The sequence below is a fragment of the Sciurus carolinensis genome, chromosome 10 (genome assembly GCF_902686445.1).
Source record: "Sciurus carolinensis chromosome 10, mSciCar1.2, whole genome shotgun sequence".
Taxonomy (NCBI): domain Eukaryota; kingdom Metazoa; phylum Chordata; class Mammalia; order Rodentia; family Sciuridae; genus Sciurus; species Sciurus carolinensis.
Genome location: NC_062222.1, coordinates 95,746,013 through 95,765,508, shown reverse-complemented (window position 1 = coordinate 95,765,508; position 19,496 = coordinate 95,746,013).

Sequence of the window (19,496 nt, the reverse complement as noted above, 5' to 3'; positions counted from 1 at the left end):
CCTCAGTCTCCCAACCCCTCCCTAACCACCAACCTAGCCCAGCACCTGGTCCTAATCTGCCTATACAGAGTAGTTCTCCACAACAGGTGCACAGGTCCCAGCACTCAGCCCTCAGGACTACCTGGGAGAGAAGAGCCTAATGTCTTAGTAGGAACTATTTGGTTTAAGACTCTATATTGTTTGCATTAGATGCTGTTAATATTGATCTCCCCTCTAAATGTGAGGTATTGAAAACCTTTGGGGACACTACAAGACTACAGGATAGAGACTGTACTGCCTGAGGTTACAGTGCTAGATGAGAAGACACACAAACACCATGAAAAAACAAGGGAACAAAAACCACAAACAAACCAAGATGCTTCGATAATAAAATCCATTGACAACACAGTAGAAGAAAGGTCAGAGTTCAGAATGTACATAGGTGCAACCAAATCTGCAGGCACTTTGATAATGGACTTCCAGGCCCTGGCCAGTGTCCCAAGATGGAGGCTGCCTTATTTCAAGATGGTGGCAGTGGTATCTCAAGATGGAGTGGCTGCCCTTGGAGACGGGGCGGTGGCAGTATTGTGGTTGCATTCAGAGATGGGGCAGTGGCAGGTGGCATGGCAGCCTGTTTGCTTGATCTTTATGCCACTTTCCTGGGGAGGCTTTTCTGACATTAAGAGTTCAGGCCAGGGCCAAGGAAAAAGGAGTTACATTACTATCCAGCACTGAGGCACGTCCTGCAGAAATTACTCCTGCAGGAAGATTGTTAGTGTCTGTCCAGACATACCTGAGGTTGGTTTGCTGGCTTTCTCCTCTGAGGTGATCACTTTTCTCTCAATATTATCCCAACTTAAGAGAAATTGCTCATTTAGCTAGGGCTCAACTATTTAGTAAATGTTATGGATTCCTTAGGGCTTACCGACCAAATGGCTTCCTGAGGACAGTAAGATAATCCAAATAAAGAAAGGAGCCAGGTGAAAACGGACATCCAGGGGAAACAGGGGAGCCCCCTGGCCTGTGTGGAAAATGCAGCATGCTGAGCAGATGTTGAATGTGGTGTGTGATACCTTTATGGAGCTGGGACCTTCCAAGAAACTGAGGCAGTGCAATGACCCCTCTTCAAACCCCACTTCTTGTGATAAAGTCAGAAAGACTTCAGACATGTCACTCAGAGGAATAGGAAAGAGTTTATTGAAGGGATAGTAGAAAGGGAAAGGGGACACTCTCAAAAGAGAGTATAGGTCCTCCCAGAGAGGACAGGGATAACGTGCTTCTCTTGTGCTCCAGTTTTATTGGGGATTCCAGAGAAATTTCCAGAGAGTCCCACCCAGGTCTGTCTCTGGATTTTTGATTGACAGCTGGGTGACTTCAGACTTTCAAGTTACCACTGTTATGGCAACTCTAGGTCACCTTGGTCTATACTGGCCAGTTCTTTTTTTTTTTTTATTTCTTTTTTTTTTAATTGTAAACAAATGGGATGCATGTTGTTTCTCTGTTTGTACATGGCGTAAAGGCATACCATTTGTGTAATCATAAATTTACATAGGGTAATGTTGTTTGATTCATTCTGTTATTTTTTCCCTTTCCCCCCACCCCTCCCACCCCTCTTTTCCCTCTATACAGTCCTTCCTTCCTCCATTCTTGCCCCCCTCCCTAACCCTAACTCTAACCCTAACTCTAACCCCTCCCACCCCCCATTATGTGTCATCATCCACTTATTAGCGATATCATTCATCCTTTGGTTTTTTGAGATTGGCTTATCTCACTTAGCATGATATTCTCCAATTTCATCCATTTGCCTGCAAATGCCATAATTTTATCATTCTTCATGGCAATCTGGATATTGTGAACTGAGCAGCTATGAACATTGATGTTGCTGTATCTCTGTAATATGCTGATTTTAAGTCATTTGGGTATAGGCCAAGGAGTGGGATAGCTGGGTCAAATGGTGGTTCCATTCCAAGTTTTCTAAGGAGTCTCCACACTGCTTTCCAGAGTGGCTGCACTAATTTGCAGCCCCACCAGCAATGTATGAGTGTACCTTTCTCCCCACATCCTCGCCAACACCTGTTGTTGCTTGTATTCTTGATAATTGCCATTCTAATTGGGGTGAGATGGAATCTTAAGGTGGTTTTGATTTGCATTTCCCTTATTACTAGAGATGTTGAACATTTTTCCATATTATACTGGCCAGTTCTAATTGGATTCTTAACCATACATTCTTACAGATTTTATGGTTAGGAGGAATTATCCTTATCTCCAAGAGTTTCAGGATATGGGCACAAAAGTCTCCTCCTTGAAGGTAACTTGGGTTCCTCTTATCAACATTATTTAGGCCTGCATTTCTCCTGCAGTGAGCAGGTAGTTTGCTGAGGAATGTAATATATCCTATCCACATAGACCAGGCAGGGCTGCAGGTAAATTGCTTTTTAGGAAAGAAAGCATGTGGGGGTCAGCACAGTGGGCCCATTGTATAGAATTATTTCCTTAAACTGGTGTTGCCATCATTCACATTTGTATTTTCCCCAGTAATACCATGGGCCAGGGGTGGTAGGTACCATGTCTTTCTTGGCATATCTGGGGGACACCTCACTGATCAGTCAAGAAAGAAGTTCACCTTTTAAAATTTGATCCCTGTTAAATAACACCACCAACAACAACCAAAAACATATACCATGAGAACAACACTGGGCTTCAAGTCACGGTGGGGTCTGACCTGAGAGTCAGGGTTGTTTGACTTCCTCTGGCTGCTCTAACTTTAGAACTTCTGTAGTCATTTTGCTTTTTTCTTCCTCTCTTTTATTTGCATTTCCTTTCTTCACCAATGAGAATACTGGCTCTGATTTTCTTCAGCGTATTTGCTTTTTTATTCAAGACCAGAAAGCACAGAATGCAGCTTTGGAATGACTAGCACACACTGTGGGAGAAGCGAGCCTACACATGCTAGGCCGAGCCCACTATCACAACCCAGAGCATCTCCATCATTCCAGAATGTTCTACCATGTTTATACTGGTTTACATACTACTTCTTAGAATTCTTTAGTGTCATTTCCTCCTAAAGCTTCTCAAGCTTCTTTCGATCTGGGGAAGTCACAAACGCACTGATGTGCTTCACATTAAGCTAAAGAAGGATTTTAGATTAAAAGAATATTCAGGATTGATGGACATTCTACAAAATACCTGACCAGTACTCCTCAAAACTCTCAGGTTCATGAATAAAAAGGAAAGTCTGAGAAACTGTCACATTCCAGAAGACACTAAGGAGATAAGACAACTAAGTGCAATACGGTATCCTAGCTAGGATCCTGGAATAGAAAAGGACATTAATGGAGAAACGGATGAATTCTGAATGAAGTCTGGAGTTGGGATAATAGCAATGAACCAATGCTGTTTTCTTAGATTTGAGGAATATAAAATGATACCACTAGAAGAAGCTGAAACAAGACAAGGGATATTCAGGAATCCTTTGTTACTATCTTTACAACTTTCCTATAGATTTACAATCACTCTAAATAAATTTAATAAAATTATTCAAAATATTGGGTATATAAAAGACATGCAGATTTGGAAGGTTAAGAACCCAGTTTCTGAATCAGATGCATTTGATATCAAATATCGGCTCTGACTTGCAAATATAACTAGGTCTGATTTTTACTCAAGTCATAATCATTTGCTTACAAATATCTCCCTGTACCCTTTTAAGAAGCAATCTCAGTTTTAAATCAAGCACAGTTGAACCTTACAAACTGAAACAATCTTGAACCCATTAACCTCTATGAGTTGTTGTTTTCACATCTGTGAAAAGTAGTAATTCTTATTTCTTAGAACTGAGTAATGGGAAAATATGAAAAATCCGTGTAGGGTAGCCTATGAGCTCCTTAGAGTCAAGAACACTTTCTTGTTGCTACTCTGTTTAAACTAACTTGACTGCACATAGTAACTACATAATGAAAGTTAACTGGCAAATAAACTTATTTCTTATGAAATGAAAACATTTTAAAATTATTTTTCTAGAATCTATCATCATTCCAGATTCTCTTCTTATGGTACCTCTCTGCAGTAACATGGTTAATGGGGCCCATTGGACTCTGTGAACTTTGAACTCCTCCAGACTACGGCAGCTATGCTGTGCACTGAGAATCTTTCCAGGGTCTAAAGGAAACTCCCTGACCCTATATATAACACCACACTCAGTTTCTTGATGTAGGATGACTTTGCTTGTCTTAATGATGAGAGTCATCTGGGCCCTACCATTGGGGACATATTAAAGTATTATATTACTGTATCTATCTTTGAAGTTTAGGTTTGAAAATATTAAAACAGATGGTGATACTTGGAGGGTAATTAATTTTCCTTTGGAGGAATAATCACTTTCCTTAAAAATAAATTAATGCCTCCCTCTTTTTTATAAAGGGTAATGGTTTAGTAAATTGAGCAATGAACTGGGCTGCCCTTGACCCAGACTTAGGGAGAGAGTAGAAATCTTTTGTGAATTGGTTCCTGTCTGGTTGTATGAATTAGAGAACTTCACTTCCTTGGCTGATGGGAAGGATTAAATGAAACAGAGCATTTAAAGCCTTTAGCATGTGCTTGATGCAGAGTGAGGATTCAGGACTGTTAGTCAATATCACTTTCAGAAGTTGAAACATGCACATTATTAACCACTTTTTAAAAAGATTTTGTGTGGACACAGAGTTTTAGCAGGGTATTACATGTAAAAGGCATAAAGTTCTGGTACACAGAATCTACTTGCACAGGTGATTTTTAGAAATTAATTACCATTAATGACAAAATTGTCCTTCTTGTTTCCTGTTAGAGAAAATCAGTTGGAAAACTGTTGAATTTTTCTCTTCTTTCAGGACAGCAATGTTCTACCTCAGTCCTCCCATGGCTTCTGCTCTGTGGCTCTTTTCTCTCTGCATTTTTCTTAAAAGTGCACGTTTATTAAATCCTAAATCATTGGATTTAGGACCCACTTGAATAGCCAGGAGAATTCCATTTTGAGATTCTTAATGGCATCTGCAAAAACCCTTTTCCAAGGCAGGTGTGATGCTGTAATCCCAATATCCTGGGAGGCTGAGGCAGGAGGATTGCAAGTTCAAAGATAACCTCATCAGTTTTGTGAGACCCTGGAGCAACTTAATGAGACCCTGCCTCAAACTACATAAATAAATAGTTGGGGTTGTAGCTTAGTGTTAAATTGCCCCTGGGTTGATCCCTGGAACAAACAACGCAGCACAAAACTCCCTTTTCTAAATAAGGTCACATTCGTCATTTTAGTATTAAGATGTGGACATGTTTTTCTCATGGTTACCATTCAACGTTGGCCCAGATGAGTGCTCTGCAGAAATGTTGGTCTAAGCTAATTTTTAAAAGCTATGATGACAATGGTGAGCCAGCCAGATAGCAAAGAGACAAGGATGGAGGGTCTTTATAGAGGGGCTGGCAGAACATCAGAGGTGGCTGAGAAGTCAAAAGCAAACAGCAGTGCAAAAGGAGCTGGCTGTTTTGTAGAAGTTGAAGTTGGTGATGGACACAGCTCTTGAGTGTGCAAAATCATCGAGGAGAGAGGTATCTTAAAATATCCTGGAGATCAGCAAGAGCAGAGCCAACCTATGGACACACTAGTTGATAAGGCCTTCCTCAATCCCATTTCATTTATCCCCACCTTGCTCCAAACCTGAGGACATAAGAATCTTTAGCTAACAAGTTTGGTAAAGTAAAGAACACTCATGCCACCTTTTTCAAAGACAAAGACATCCTTTGCACTGACTTTCCCTGGGGAAGGTGCTCAGGAGTCTTACCTCAGAGTGTAGGCTGAGTTAAACCTGGAGAGGGAAGAAATTTCTAAGTCATGACTGTTTTCCTTCTTAAACCAACAACAGGACCTTATATTATATGCGAAGGCTGCCTAAAATCTCATCCAGAAACCCAGCAAGACTTCCCTTCACTAAATCATTTTTTTTTTTAAAGTGGAAGACATTAAAACAAAACATACAGCTGAGTTTCGACTGTCTTCTACAAGTCTTCATTGGTCAAGGTGCTAACTACACTCATAAAACAGTATCTGAGAGGTTTAGAACATTATTAAGATGACTAATAGTATTGATTTACTATTTGCTCAGAATTATTGTCACACAGTTTGGAAAAAGAAAATGAGAATTAGATTCAGTTTACTCCACAGACCAATATACAAATGAGTGCTAAAGGATATTCAATGGGGTCTGAGATTGCCCTTCAATTCACCCTCATAGAGAAGACAAACTTCAGTCAGTATGTTGGAAGATACAGCTTGGCTTCACTCTAGGTCTTTTCCATAGGCTGATGGGATACAGAATGTTCTGTACCAGAAGCCCCGCTTCTAGGTTCTGATTCTCAGACTGTGCCACCCTTACACACTGGCTTTGGTAAATCTTTAAACAAACATTCTATGTCCAACAATTATGAGATAATACATATTTTCTCCTCTAATAAAGTTGCAAATGGCAACTTGGGGTTGTTGTTGTTACATCCCCAAGCAATTTGTGCCCGGTGGTATGTGAGTCTCCCTGCAGGATGGGGATCAGTATGTTTTTGTGGTAAGAGAAAGTGAATTTAAAATGTATTTTGGTACAAATAATCATGTTTTTGAATGAAATATTAAATTACATCTCCCATTATATTAAAATATGAATACCATGATATTTCTACTCAATAAATATGTCCCTAGCAGAAGGTAAACCCAGAAAAAGTTTAAGACCATGGTCACACAATAGCTTTCTGCCCAGTGTTATTCAGTTACATCATTTGGATAACTATGAAAATCCAATTACTAAACAACTTTGTGTATGTTTGTGAATATAAAACAAAAAACAAATGTCATCATTTCATGCCTAGTATCCCAGAATTGCTGGAAGTTCAGTTTAGGAAGAAGGGGCATTTGAAATGTAAACACAAGCTTTATTTTAATGAACCTTTAAAAATATATTAAGAACTTTCTCTGATTATTAAAACGGGGGCTGGTGAGGTTGAATTCTCTTAGCTACCAAAAACCGTATGAGGCATGGGGGGGATCATCTCCTAGAACCTTTGCAGGGAACTCAGCCCTGTTGATACCTTGACTTTGGACTTCTACCCTCCCAAACTGTAAGAAAACACATATCTATGGTTTTAAGTGACCAGGTTTGTGGTAATTTGTTATGGTGGCCCTAGGAAAATACCAGATAGCCTCTTGCCTGGGTATCATCCAGGGTTGTACAGTTCTCTCAGAAACAGACATCTCTGCTAACTTGAGGTGCTTTAGCAAGCCTCTCCTCTGGGGATTACCCAGGCTTCTTTGGGACACCCCAAACTCCAGGGGGCACATCTCAATTCTCCAGCTGATTTCCTTTGACTACCTACTCACAAGGCTTTAGGTGAGGAGAGGAGCAGTCCTCACCAAGTTCATTTGAGAAGGACCTTACAGTGCAGCTTTATCCAAAGAGATCCTCTTCAAATCTCTTTCCCATATTTCCATCTCAATTATTTGTCTATTTATTTTTCTTTTAAATGGCATCTAAGTCATCAAACAACTTTGAACACTGAACACACATATCAGTCGTCTCTTGGGTCACTCTGTCTAACATCCTTGATTACAAACACATATTTGTAATATATGGGTCTCTTTTACCTATTGAAACCCCGATGCCAATTCAGATAACACCAAGAAACAAGAAGCTTTGCAGAATTCTAGACTTTTGCTTTAAAGAGGACGTTTTCTTAGTGTTGTTTGCTTCATGAAACTTTCAGGGAACTTGGGTTTTCATAAAGATTTTCTGGAATTTTCAATGCAGCACCTAAATTCTGGGTGCAAATGACCTGGCAATCAGGGTGATCTGGACTCTCCTCATTCCAGGAGAGGTGCTCTTGCCCTAAACCGTTTCCTCTCCTCGGCTAATTTATCACTTCTGGCACTTGTAGAAGAAACATCTCTTTCCCTTTCCTGGTTCCACTTGGATCCCAGCCTGTCTTAAGGTTGGGTGAGGCTAATTTGTGGTTGTGCAGGAAACTCACCAGGCCCTTGCTGGATCTGAGGCAGCTGGAGGAAAACAGTAAAAACTGTCACGACCTGCAAGCCTTTTCCTTCCCCGTTGGTGGGATAAGCATTAATTTCCTGAGAAGAGGAACACCACAGGAAAAAAGAGCTCATGAAGAGTAGAATGTGGTCACATTGAGATGCAGGGTAGCTATTAAATAGGCTGACTGATTTCTATTCCAGAAGTCAGCTTAAAATATGAGAACTCATAATAAAACAGTTTTAATTTCTCTCTTCATTCTACTTCTTTATATGTATATTTTGCCATTTTCTTATCTCGACAATTTATCTATTCATTCATTCATTTCCTTATCTGAACGGACCACTTGGGAGAAGAGGATTTGTTAACACACTTTCAAAATTCTTAGGCATTCTTAGGACCTTGGAAATCTTAGGACCTCCCTTGACTCTTGGGGAAAAAAGCCTATTTGCTTCTCCTTGTGTGAGAGACAATGACCAAGTCCAGACAAAGTCCTGCCCTGGGTTGGACAACAGTGCTTTTACTTTGGCTCAAACTTTCTTAATCTTTCCTTAAATCCATGTAGAAGGCCGTTCCCAGGTAGGTTTATCACATGGATGCAGAAATTCAAAAGAGGAGGAGCATTTGAATTCTTGAAATTGTAAAGAGTCAACCACATCACCACTAAAATCTGGTCCAACAAAAGTTCCATATTTTGACCAATAACATTAATAACTCAGTGCACTGGGTTAGAGTAAGGGGATTCTACTCTGTATAGGAGAAGACAAAAGGGAAAAAGTGTGGGAGAAGGACTCCACAAAATCTGAGTGCTGAAGTCCCCTCCAATCAGGTATATCACTGCCTTCTTGGAAACTATTTTTCCCTTGTATAGACTCATCATTTCAACAGGAAAGCTCATGTGTTGAAGACCAAGTCTGACTGACTGGGAGCTGTGACTCTGTCCTGCTGCTCAGCTTAAGGGAGAGGGAATTTTAATGCATAGCATGAACCTGGGAAAAGATCAAACTTCAAAATTTGAAGTATGGTTTCTAGGTTTCTACAAAAAATGTATTGCTTTTGTACCATCATAAGGTCAGATGTTTGTAATACCTGCTTGCAGGAGGAACTGGGCAGTACCGAGGTGGAACTTTCTCTTGAGAGGGGAAAGCAAACCCTGAGGCCCAGAATTTCAGAGCAGCTACTTGGTCAGGCACACTGAAGGGGGTGAGTAGGCTGTTCAAGACCCTAGACTCAAACCCATCTGTCCCTGCTCTGCAGACATCAAGTACTCCAGTGATTGTAAACTAGTGCCACAGTGAGTATCTATCCTCCATGGGGTTTTATAAAAGTGAATTTGGTCATGTGTTAAGGTTCTGCCTTTTGTCCCATAGTCTCTACCACTCTCTGCACAATTGATATTCCTCAATTATGACTCTGCATGGTCTCTAAAAGCAACTAATCAATTCACTAAACTTGATCTGGTCAAACCACGAGGTATATACCTTTGCGAACTGCAAGACAAGGTATCCTACAGTTTATTCTCTGAGGTTGCCTTAGATATTAATTTTAGTCTGATTTTATCTGGATAAAATATTGGGAAAGGGGTTAGAATTTTGCTCCTACAAATGGTTATTGGCCTTAGGAGATGCATTTCCTTTACCAGGAAGTCCTCCCATAAAAGAGTTCTAGGACCTTCTTTTCTTAGGCAAAAACATGTCCTTTGAAAATATGTTGAAAAAAGAAATTTTTTGTCCAAATAAAAATCTTGCCTTTCACATTTTTAAGTTTCTTTTTTGTTGTTGTTTTTCTTTTAAAAAATAAATGCCACAGTAATGTGGATCTATTTCTTCACATTATGTTATGAAATGGTTTCCTTGACCTGCTGCTTTTATCCAAGGCAGTGCTTATGACCCAATTTCAATTTACACAGTCATAGGAAAATGGAGACAAACTTCAGTGTCTTTATTTGTTAAGCAGTGAACCAGGCTACATCAAGGTTTGCTGGGTGGAGCAGGAACTGAGAAAGCCTCAGCAAAGGCATTCAGGGTCTTCCCACTGTGAAATAGGATGAAGGGATGAAAGAGGACTCATTTTCCTGGGGTCCAGGCTTGGACAAATGCAGGGGTTGGCTGCTGTGCTGGGTGGAACTGACTTGCCCAAAGACTGGAGTTTTCTATACAAAATGAAACTACTCAGCGTGGGCCATGAGGCTCTTTTGCTGGTCCCTTAAAAGATATCAATGAATACAATGTCATAAGTTTCAGTGTTAGTACGGTGCCTGGCACCTAAAAATATCTGTGAATGAACAGACTTACCTTTGATGTTTTTATGAGGAGTGTCAATGTATAGGTGAGAGGGCAGATGTGACATTGCAAAGGATCATTCTTTTGCCAAAGGAAAGTCAACTATGACAAAGTTGCTCAGTAGTGAACAGGCAGCTCCAAAAATGCAATGTGAGACTGTCATAAAACAGAAATTTCTGTAAATACATTCTCTTAAAATCAGAGAACTGTGCTCTATGTCTGTGTGGAAATATCAAAACTGAACCCCATGAACATGTATAATTAATACATGTTAATAAAATAATTTTAAAAACTGATGCAGATCAGATAACATCATCAGTTCACAATTAGTAGATTATTTTATTGTTTTTTATTTATACAGACTACATTTTGATTCATTGTACACAAATGGGGTACAACTTTTCATTTCTATGGTTGTGCACGATGAAGATTCATACCATTTGTATAATCATACATGTATGTAGGGTGATGATGTCTGTCTCAATCCATCATCTTTCATCCCCCCGGCCCCTCCCCTCTCTCATTTCCCTCTACATAATCCAAAGGTCCTCCATTCTTCTCTTACCCCCTTTGCCCCCACCCCCATTATGTATCCTTTACAGAAATACTTAAATTTTCTCTCAGTATCTTTCCTGTTATATCTGTTTTCTAAGAATGAGAACATGAAAATACATAGTTAATCAAACTACCTATAAAAATGTACATATCCTTTATGTACGTAATGTGATTTACTTGAATTTTGAATTGACTTGATTAACCTGTTAACAATGGGACAAGTCACTGTCATCTTTCTTTGCTGTAATACATGTAAGTTAGTCAACCATCTTACCTGATTCACATATAACTTTAACAAGTTTTGATGTAGATTTGATATATCAATAACTTATGATACAATACATGTGAACTGTATAAAATGCCAGTTAGAAACTCAATTGCTTTTTTTTTTTTTTTTTTTTGGTACTAGGGAGTCAACCTGGGTATGTTTTACTACTGAACTACATCCCCAGTTCTTTCTTATTTTTTATTTGAGGCAGGGTTTAGCTAAGTTGCTGAGGGTCTTAAAGCTGGTATTGAACTTGTGATCTTCCTATCTCAGCATCTGAGTTGCTGGGATTACAGGCATGGGCCACTGTGCCCAGCCTGAATTGCTTTCACACTTCTAAATCATTCTTGCTGCTAGAAATTAGTCTCTTTCTTGTCCCTTACTTTTCTCTTTCTCTCCTTAATCCTCTTCCACCTCCTTTCTTGTTTCTGATGCTTTTTTTTTTTATAAATTGCTAAATGTTTGAACTGTCTAAATCAATGGGTACATCATATGTATTGTGCTCCCATTGATAACGAAATGCAGATAACAGAGTTACTGTGCCCTTGAATAAGTGCCCATGATCCATCTATCTTCCCTATGTAGATAATAACAGGAATCAAAACAATCCCACTCGAAGACCCCTCTGTACCAACACAGATGAGAGGAATCACACTTTATTACAGAGTAAGCATTATCAGAGTCACATGCATAGAAGTGACTATGAACTCTGGACACAATGTCACACAAGCATTTATAATCAAGTAGAAAAAGGAAAATTAAAACCTTTCTTTTCTCCTTGAGAAATAAATGAATGCCCCTTGTGTGCCCAGATTACCTTATGAAATAATCAATTTTGGAGGTACGTGTTGATCATTTCAAGAGGACAGAAGGCCCACAACCTTCAACTACAGCATCAAAAAGTCAGGCCACTTATCAGCCCTGTTATATTTTCAAGGAGCCATTCTAAGGAGACGAAGGTAAGGAAATCGCATCATTTTACCCTCATGACACCTGTTGGCAAGGTGCTTCTCTAAGGGACTTTGATTAGTCACTAAGGTAATTCATGAGCCAAGTGAGATGGCCTAGGGAATGCCACACACCACCTGTCCTGCATCCCAGTTGAGCTGATGGGTTGCATATAGGTTCATCTAGTTCATCTGCTGAAGTCTTCTTGGCAGTTTACCTCTTGTCATTCCCGTAGTTCCATTTTTATACAGGCCATTGACTGTGCTTGTGATTGCAGAGCTATTAAGTCTCAGGGTACTCAGGACTTGTCAGTGTTGCTAGGATTTATCTTGGAAGATGCAGGTGGAATAATCTAATCAGAAAAATTTTCAAAAAATGTTCTAAGAGTGGCTGCATTACTGGTTGGCAATCTTTGGCTTATACCTACTAATCAGAAAATTTATGAGTGAGGAGATGATAGCTTCCATTCATTCAAAATGCAAGCTGTTGGGGGCCAAGATGGCGGACTAGAGGGCGGCTGCATTTCACGCTGCTCCAGGACGCAAGATTCAAAAGAGGAGATAGTGAGAGACTTGGGACCAACTCAAAGCTGCCGGGTGAGTCTCTCCTGTTGGGGAGGCGTCCCGGATGGGGCGGTAGCCCCGGAACGCAGGGAATTTGTGAAGTGGAGTTGCTCGGCAAGACGCCCCTCCCCCCACTGGAGCGGTAAACACGGACAACTGGGATCATCGTAGAGGAGGCGGCTCAGCATAGCGCTTGGACTCGAGCAGCCGCTGGGGCTCCGGGCGGCTGCCTGGGGAGGAGCTGCGTGGTGAGCTGTTTGGACCCAGAGTGACCGCTTCCGAACACCGGGGGGTTGCCCGGAGGAGGAGGAGAGGCCCGGCGGGTCGCTTGGGTCTAGGAGTGACTGCATCAGAGCCACGGGCGGTTGCCAGAGGAGGAGCTGCGTGGTGAGCTGTTTGAACTCAGAGTGGGCGCTCCTGAGCGCCGGGGGACTGCCCGGAGGAAGAGGAGGAGCGCGGCGGGACGCTTGGTCTGGGAATGACTGCATCAGAACCACAGGCGGTTGCCAGAGGAGGAGTTGCGTGGTGAACTGTTTGAACTGAGAGTGGGCGCTCCTGAGTGCCGGGAGGTTGCCCGGAGGAGGAGGAGGAGCGTGGCTTGTTGTTTGACCTGGGAGTGGCTGCATCAGAGCTGTGGGCGGTTGCCGAAGGAGGAGCTGCGTGACGAGCTGTTTGAACTCGGAGCAGCTGCTCCAGAACACTGGTGGCCTGCCTGGAGGAGGAGAGCGGTGGGACGCTTAGTCTGTGAGTGACTGCATCAGAACCACAGGCGGTTGCCAGAGGAGGAGGCGAGTGGTGAGTTGATTGGACTAAAAGCAACCGCTCCGGAACACCGGTGGCCTGCCTGGAGGAGGAGCGTGGTGAGTCACCTGGTCTCGGAGCCACCGCTCCTGAACACCCGGGCGGCTTCCCCAAGGAGGAGGAGGAGGAACAGGGCGGGTCACTTGGACTTGGAGTGACTGCCTAGGGCTACGGGTGGTTGGTGGGAGGAGGAGACCCAAAGTGAGTTGTTTGGATTCCTAGTGACTGCGTCGGAAACCGGGCGGCTGTCCGGAGGAGGAGGTGTGTGGCGGGTCTCTGTGTCTCCAAGCTATTGTACGGGACTCCAGGTGGTGGCTCAGGGGAGGGGCTGCATAGCCAGGCGATTGGTGCAGAGCAGGGTCCCAGGAGCTAGGTGGCTTCTTGCTGGAAGAGCCGCACAGAGACACGCCTAGGGGCGGAGCGAAGTTTCCAGGGCGGCGGGCAGACTCTCTGGGAGAGGCAGCCTAAGGAGACTCGCCTGCGAAGGGTGAGGCTCCCAGGCCCAGGACGTAGGTCCGGGCCCCTGGGATCGTTGCAGAAGAAGACAGCCCAGCCCAGGGGGTAGTTGTAGATTGAGGGGAACCTCTAGGAGGGCAACTGACTAGCGAGACGTCCCCACCGAGTGACTCTTCCCGGCCAGGGGAGGTTTTCCCACAGGGACAGTAAAGTCAGAGACATAGGCACAAACAGGCCTTGCCTCAGCCCGCAGCCTACTTCCCCGTTGGATGACCATTGGTCAACAAGTGGAGACACATCTGCCCACTAGCAGGGAATATACGCCACCTGAGGGTCACCACCCTAGAGAGGCAGCTTCTTCGTGGAGCTCTGCATTATCAACCTCCTCCAAGACTTCAGGCTACTGAAGGATAAGAGGGGATATACTAACAATCTTCAGGGACATTATAAGTTGATAGAGGAAATCTGCAATATCTTAATGACCCACTGATCCCTGAACAATATGAGAAAACAAGGGAAGAAAATGCCCCAAACAAATCTAGATGTTACATCAATAAAATCCAACGACAGCATGGCAGAAGAAATGACAGAAAGGGAGTTCAGAATGTACATAATTAAAATGATTAGGGAAGCAAACGATGAGATGAAAGAGCAAATGCAGGCATTGAACGATCGCACCAATCGACAGTTAACAGAGCAAATTCAGGAAGCAAAAGATCATTTCAATAAAGAGTTAGAGATATTGAAAAAAAACCAAACAGAAATCCTTGAAATGAAGGAAACAATAAACCAAATTAAGAACTCCATAGAAAGCACAACCAATAGGATAGAACAGCTGGAAGACAGAACTTCAGATATTGAAGACAAAATATTTAACCTCGAAAACAAAGTTGAACAAACAGAGAAGATGGTGAGAAATCATGAACAGAATCTCCAAGAACTATGGGATATCATGAAAAGGCCAAATTTGAGAATTATTGGGATTGAAGAAGGCTTAGAGAAACAAACCAAAGGAATGAACAATCTATTTGAAGAAATAATATCAGAAAATTTCCCAAAGCTGAAGAATGAAATGGAAAATCAAGTCCAAGAGGCTTATAGGACTCCAAATACACAAAATTACAACAGACCCACACCAAGGCACATTATAATGAAAATACCTAACATACAAAATAAAGACAGAATTTTAAAGGCTGTGAGAGAAAAGAACCAAATTACATTCAGGGGGAAGCCAATACGGATATCAGCAGATTTTTCAATCCAGACCCTAAAAGCTAGAAGGGCCTGGAACAACATTTTTCAAGCTCTGAAAGAAAATGGATGCCAACCAAGAATCTTATACCCAGCAAAACTTACCTTCAAATTTGATGATGAAATAAGATCATTCCATGATAAACAAAAGCTAAAAGAATTTACAAAAAGAAAGCCAGCATTACAGAACATTCTCAGCAAAATATTCCATGAGGAAGAGATAAAAAACAAAGAAGCAAATCAGCAAAGGGAGGAATTATCCTAAAGGAACTGTCAAATAAAGGAGGAACCAAGATGTGTCAAAAATTTTAAATATGAACCAAATGACTGGGAATACAAATCATATCTCAATAATAACCCTGAATGTTAATGGCCTGAATTCATCAATCAAAAGACATAGACTGGCAGATTGGATTAAAAAGAAAGATCCAACAATATGTTGCCTGCAAGAGACTCACCTCATAGAAAGAGATACCCATAGACTAAAGGTGAAAGGATGGGGAAAAACATACCATGCACATGGGCTCAGCAAAAAAGCTGGAGTATCCATCCTCATTTCAGATAAAGTGGACTTCAAGCCAATGTTAGTTAGAAGGGATAAAGAAGGACATTTCATACTGCTTAAGGGAAGCATAAATCAGCAAGATATAACAATCATAAACATCTATGCCCCAAACAGTGGCTCATCCATATATGTCAAACAAATCCTTCTCAATTTTAGAAACCAAATAGACCATAACACAATAATACTAGGTGATTTTAACACGCCTCTTTCACCACTGGACAGATCTTCCAAACAAAAATTGAACAAAGAAACCATAGATCTCAATAACACAATCAATAATTTAGACTTAACAGACATTTATAGAATATACCATCCAACCAAGAGCGAATACACTTTCTTCTCAGCAGCACATGGATCCTTCTCTAAAATAGACCATATATTATGCCACAAAGCTAATGTCAGCAAATACAAGAAGATAGAGACACTACCTTGTATTCTATCAGATCATAATGGATTGAAGTTACAAATTAATGACAGAGTAAAAAACAGAAACTACTCCAACACCTGGAGATTAAACAATATGCTACTATATGATGAATGGATAACAGAAGATATTAGGAAGGAAATTAAAAAATTCTTAGAGGTAAACGAGAACAAAGAAACAACATATCAAAATCTCTGGGACACTATGAAAGCGGTACTTAGAGGAAGATTTATTTCATGGAGCGCATTTAATAAAAGAAGTAAAACTCAAAAAATAAATGACCTAACACTACAGCTCAAAGCCCTAGAAAAAGAAGAACAGACCAACCCCAAAAGTAGTAGAAGACAGGAAATAGTTAAACTGAGAGCTGAAATCAACGAAATTGAAACGAAAGAAACAATACAAAAAATTGACAAAATAAATAGTTGGTTCTTCGAAAAAATAAACAAAATTGATAAACCTTTAGCCACACTAACAAAGAGAAGACGAGAGAAAACCCAAATCACTAAAATTCGGAATGAACAAGGAAATATCACAACAGACACGACCGAAATACAAAACATAATTAGAAGCTATTTTGAAAATCTATACTCCAACAAAATAGAAAATTTCGAAGACATCAACAGGTTTCTAGAGACATATGAATTGCCTAAACTGAACGAGGAGGACATACACAATTTAAATAGACCAATTTCAAGTAATGAAATAGAAGAAGTCATCAAAAGCCTTCCAACAAAGAAAAGTCCAGGACCAGATGGGTTCTCAGCCGAGTTCTACAAAACTTTTAAAGAAGAACTCATTCCAATACTTCTCAAAGTATTCCAGAAAATAGAAGAGGAGGGAGCTCTCCCAAACTCATTCTATGAAGCCAATATTACCCTGATTCCTAAACCAGACAGAGACACATCGAGGAAAGAAAATTTCAGACCAATATCCTTAATGAACATCGACGCAAAAATTCTCAACAAAATTTTAGCAAATCGCATACAAAAACATATTAAAAAGATAGTGCACCATGATCAAGTGGGTTTCATCCCAGGGATGCAAGGTTGGTTCAACATCAGGAAATCAATAAATGTCATTCACCATATCAATAGACTTAAAGTCAAGAATCACATGATTATTTCGATAGATGCAGAAAAAGCATTTGATAAAATACAGCACCCCTTCATGCTCAAAACATTAGAAAAAATAGGGATAGTGGGAACATTCCTTAACATTGTAAAGGCCATCTATGCTAAACCCATGGCTAATATCATTCTTAATGGTGAAAAACTGAAAGCATTCCCTCTAAAAACTGGAACAAGGCAGGGATGCCCTCTTTCACCACTTCTATTCAATATCGTCCTTGAAACTCTAGCCAGAGCAATTAGACAGACCAAAGAAATTAAAGGGATACGAATAGGAAAAGAAGAACTCAAACTATCCCTATTTGCTGATGATATGATTGTATACTTAGAGGAACCAGGAAATTCCACCAGAAAACTTTTAGATCTCATAAGTGAATTCAGTAAAGTAGCGGGATATAAGATCAATGCACATAAATCGAAGGCATTTTTATATATAAGCGATGAATCTTCAGAAAGAGAAATTAGGAAAACTACCCCATTCACAATAGCTTCGAAAAAAATAAAGTATTTGGGAATCAATCTCACAAAAGAGGTGAAAGACCTCTACAATGAGAACTACAGAACACTAAAGAAAGAAATTCAAGAAAACCTTAGAAGATGGAAAGATCTCCCATGTTCTTGGATAGGAAGAATTAATATTGTCAAAATGGCCATACTACCAAAAGTGCTATACAGATTCAATGCAATTCCAATTAAAATCCCAATGATGTACCTTACAGAAATAGAGCAAGCAATTATGAAATTCATCTGGAAGAATAAAAAACCCAGAATAGCTAAAGCAATCCTTGGCAGAAAGAGTGAAGCAGGGGGTATCGCAATACCAGATCTTCAACTCTACTACAAAGCAATAGTAACAAAAACGGCATGGTATTGGTACCAAAATAGAAAGGTGGATCAATGGTACAGAATAGAGGACACGGACACTAACCCAAATAAATACAATTTTCTCATACTAGATAAAGGGGCCAAAAATATGCAATGGAGAAAAGATAGCCTCTTCAACAAATGGTGCTGGGAGAATTGGAAATCCATATGCAACAGAATGAAACTAAACCCATATCTCTCACCATGCACAAAACTAAACTCAAAATGGATTAAGGATCTCGGAATCAGACCAGAGACCTTGCATCTTATAGAAGAAAAAGTAGGTCCAGAGCTTCAACATGTCGGCTTAGGACCAGACTTCCTCAACAGGACTCCCATAGCACAAGAAATAAAAGCAAGAATTAATAACTGGGATAGATTCAAACTAAAAAGCTTTCTCTCAGCAAAGGAAACTATCAGCAATGCAAAGAAAGAGCCTACAGAGTGGGAGAAAATCTTTGCCAATCATACTTCAGATAGAGCGCTAATCTCCAGAATCTATAAAGAACTCAAAAAACTCTACACCAAGAATGTAAATAATCCAATTGACAAATGGGCTAAGGAAATGAATAGACACTTCACAGAAGAAGACGTACAAGCAATCAACAAACATATGGAAAAATGTTCAACATCTCTGGTAATAAGAGAAATGCAAATCAAAACCACCCTAAGATTCCATCTCACCCCAATTAGAATGGCAATTATCAAGAATACAACCAACAACAGGTGTTGGCGAGGATGTGGGGAGAAAGGTACACTCTTACATTGCTGGTGGGGCTGCAAATTAGTGCAGCCACTCTGGAAAGCAGTGTGGAGATTCCTTAGAAAACTTGGAATGGAAACACCATTTGACCCAGCAATCCCACTCCTTGGCCTATACCCAAAGGACTTAAAATCAGCATATTACAGAGATACAGCCACATCAATGTTCATAGCTGCTCAGTTCACAATAGCCAGATTGTGGAACCAACCTAGATGTCCTTCAATTGATGAATGGATAAAGAAAATGTGGTATATATATACAATGGAATATTACTCAGCCATAAAGAATGATAAAATTATGGCATTTGCAGGCAAATGGATGAACCTGGAGAATATCATGCTAAGTGAGATAAGCCAATCTCAAAAAACCAAAGGAAGAATGATATCGCTAATAAGTGGATGATGACACATAATGGGGGTGGGAAGGGTTAGTGTTGGGGTTGGAGTTGGGTTTAGGGAGGGGGGCAGGAATGGAGGAAGGAAGGACTGTATAGATGGAGGGGAAGGGTGGGAGGGGAGGGGGGGAAGGGAAAAAATGGCAGAATGAATCAAACAACATTACCCTATGTAAATTTATGATTACACAAATGGTATGCCTTTACGCCATGT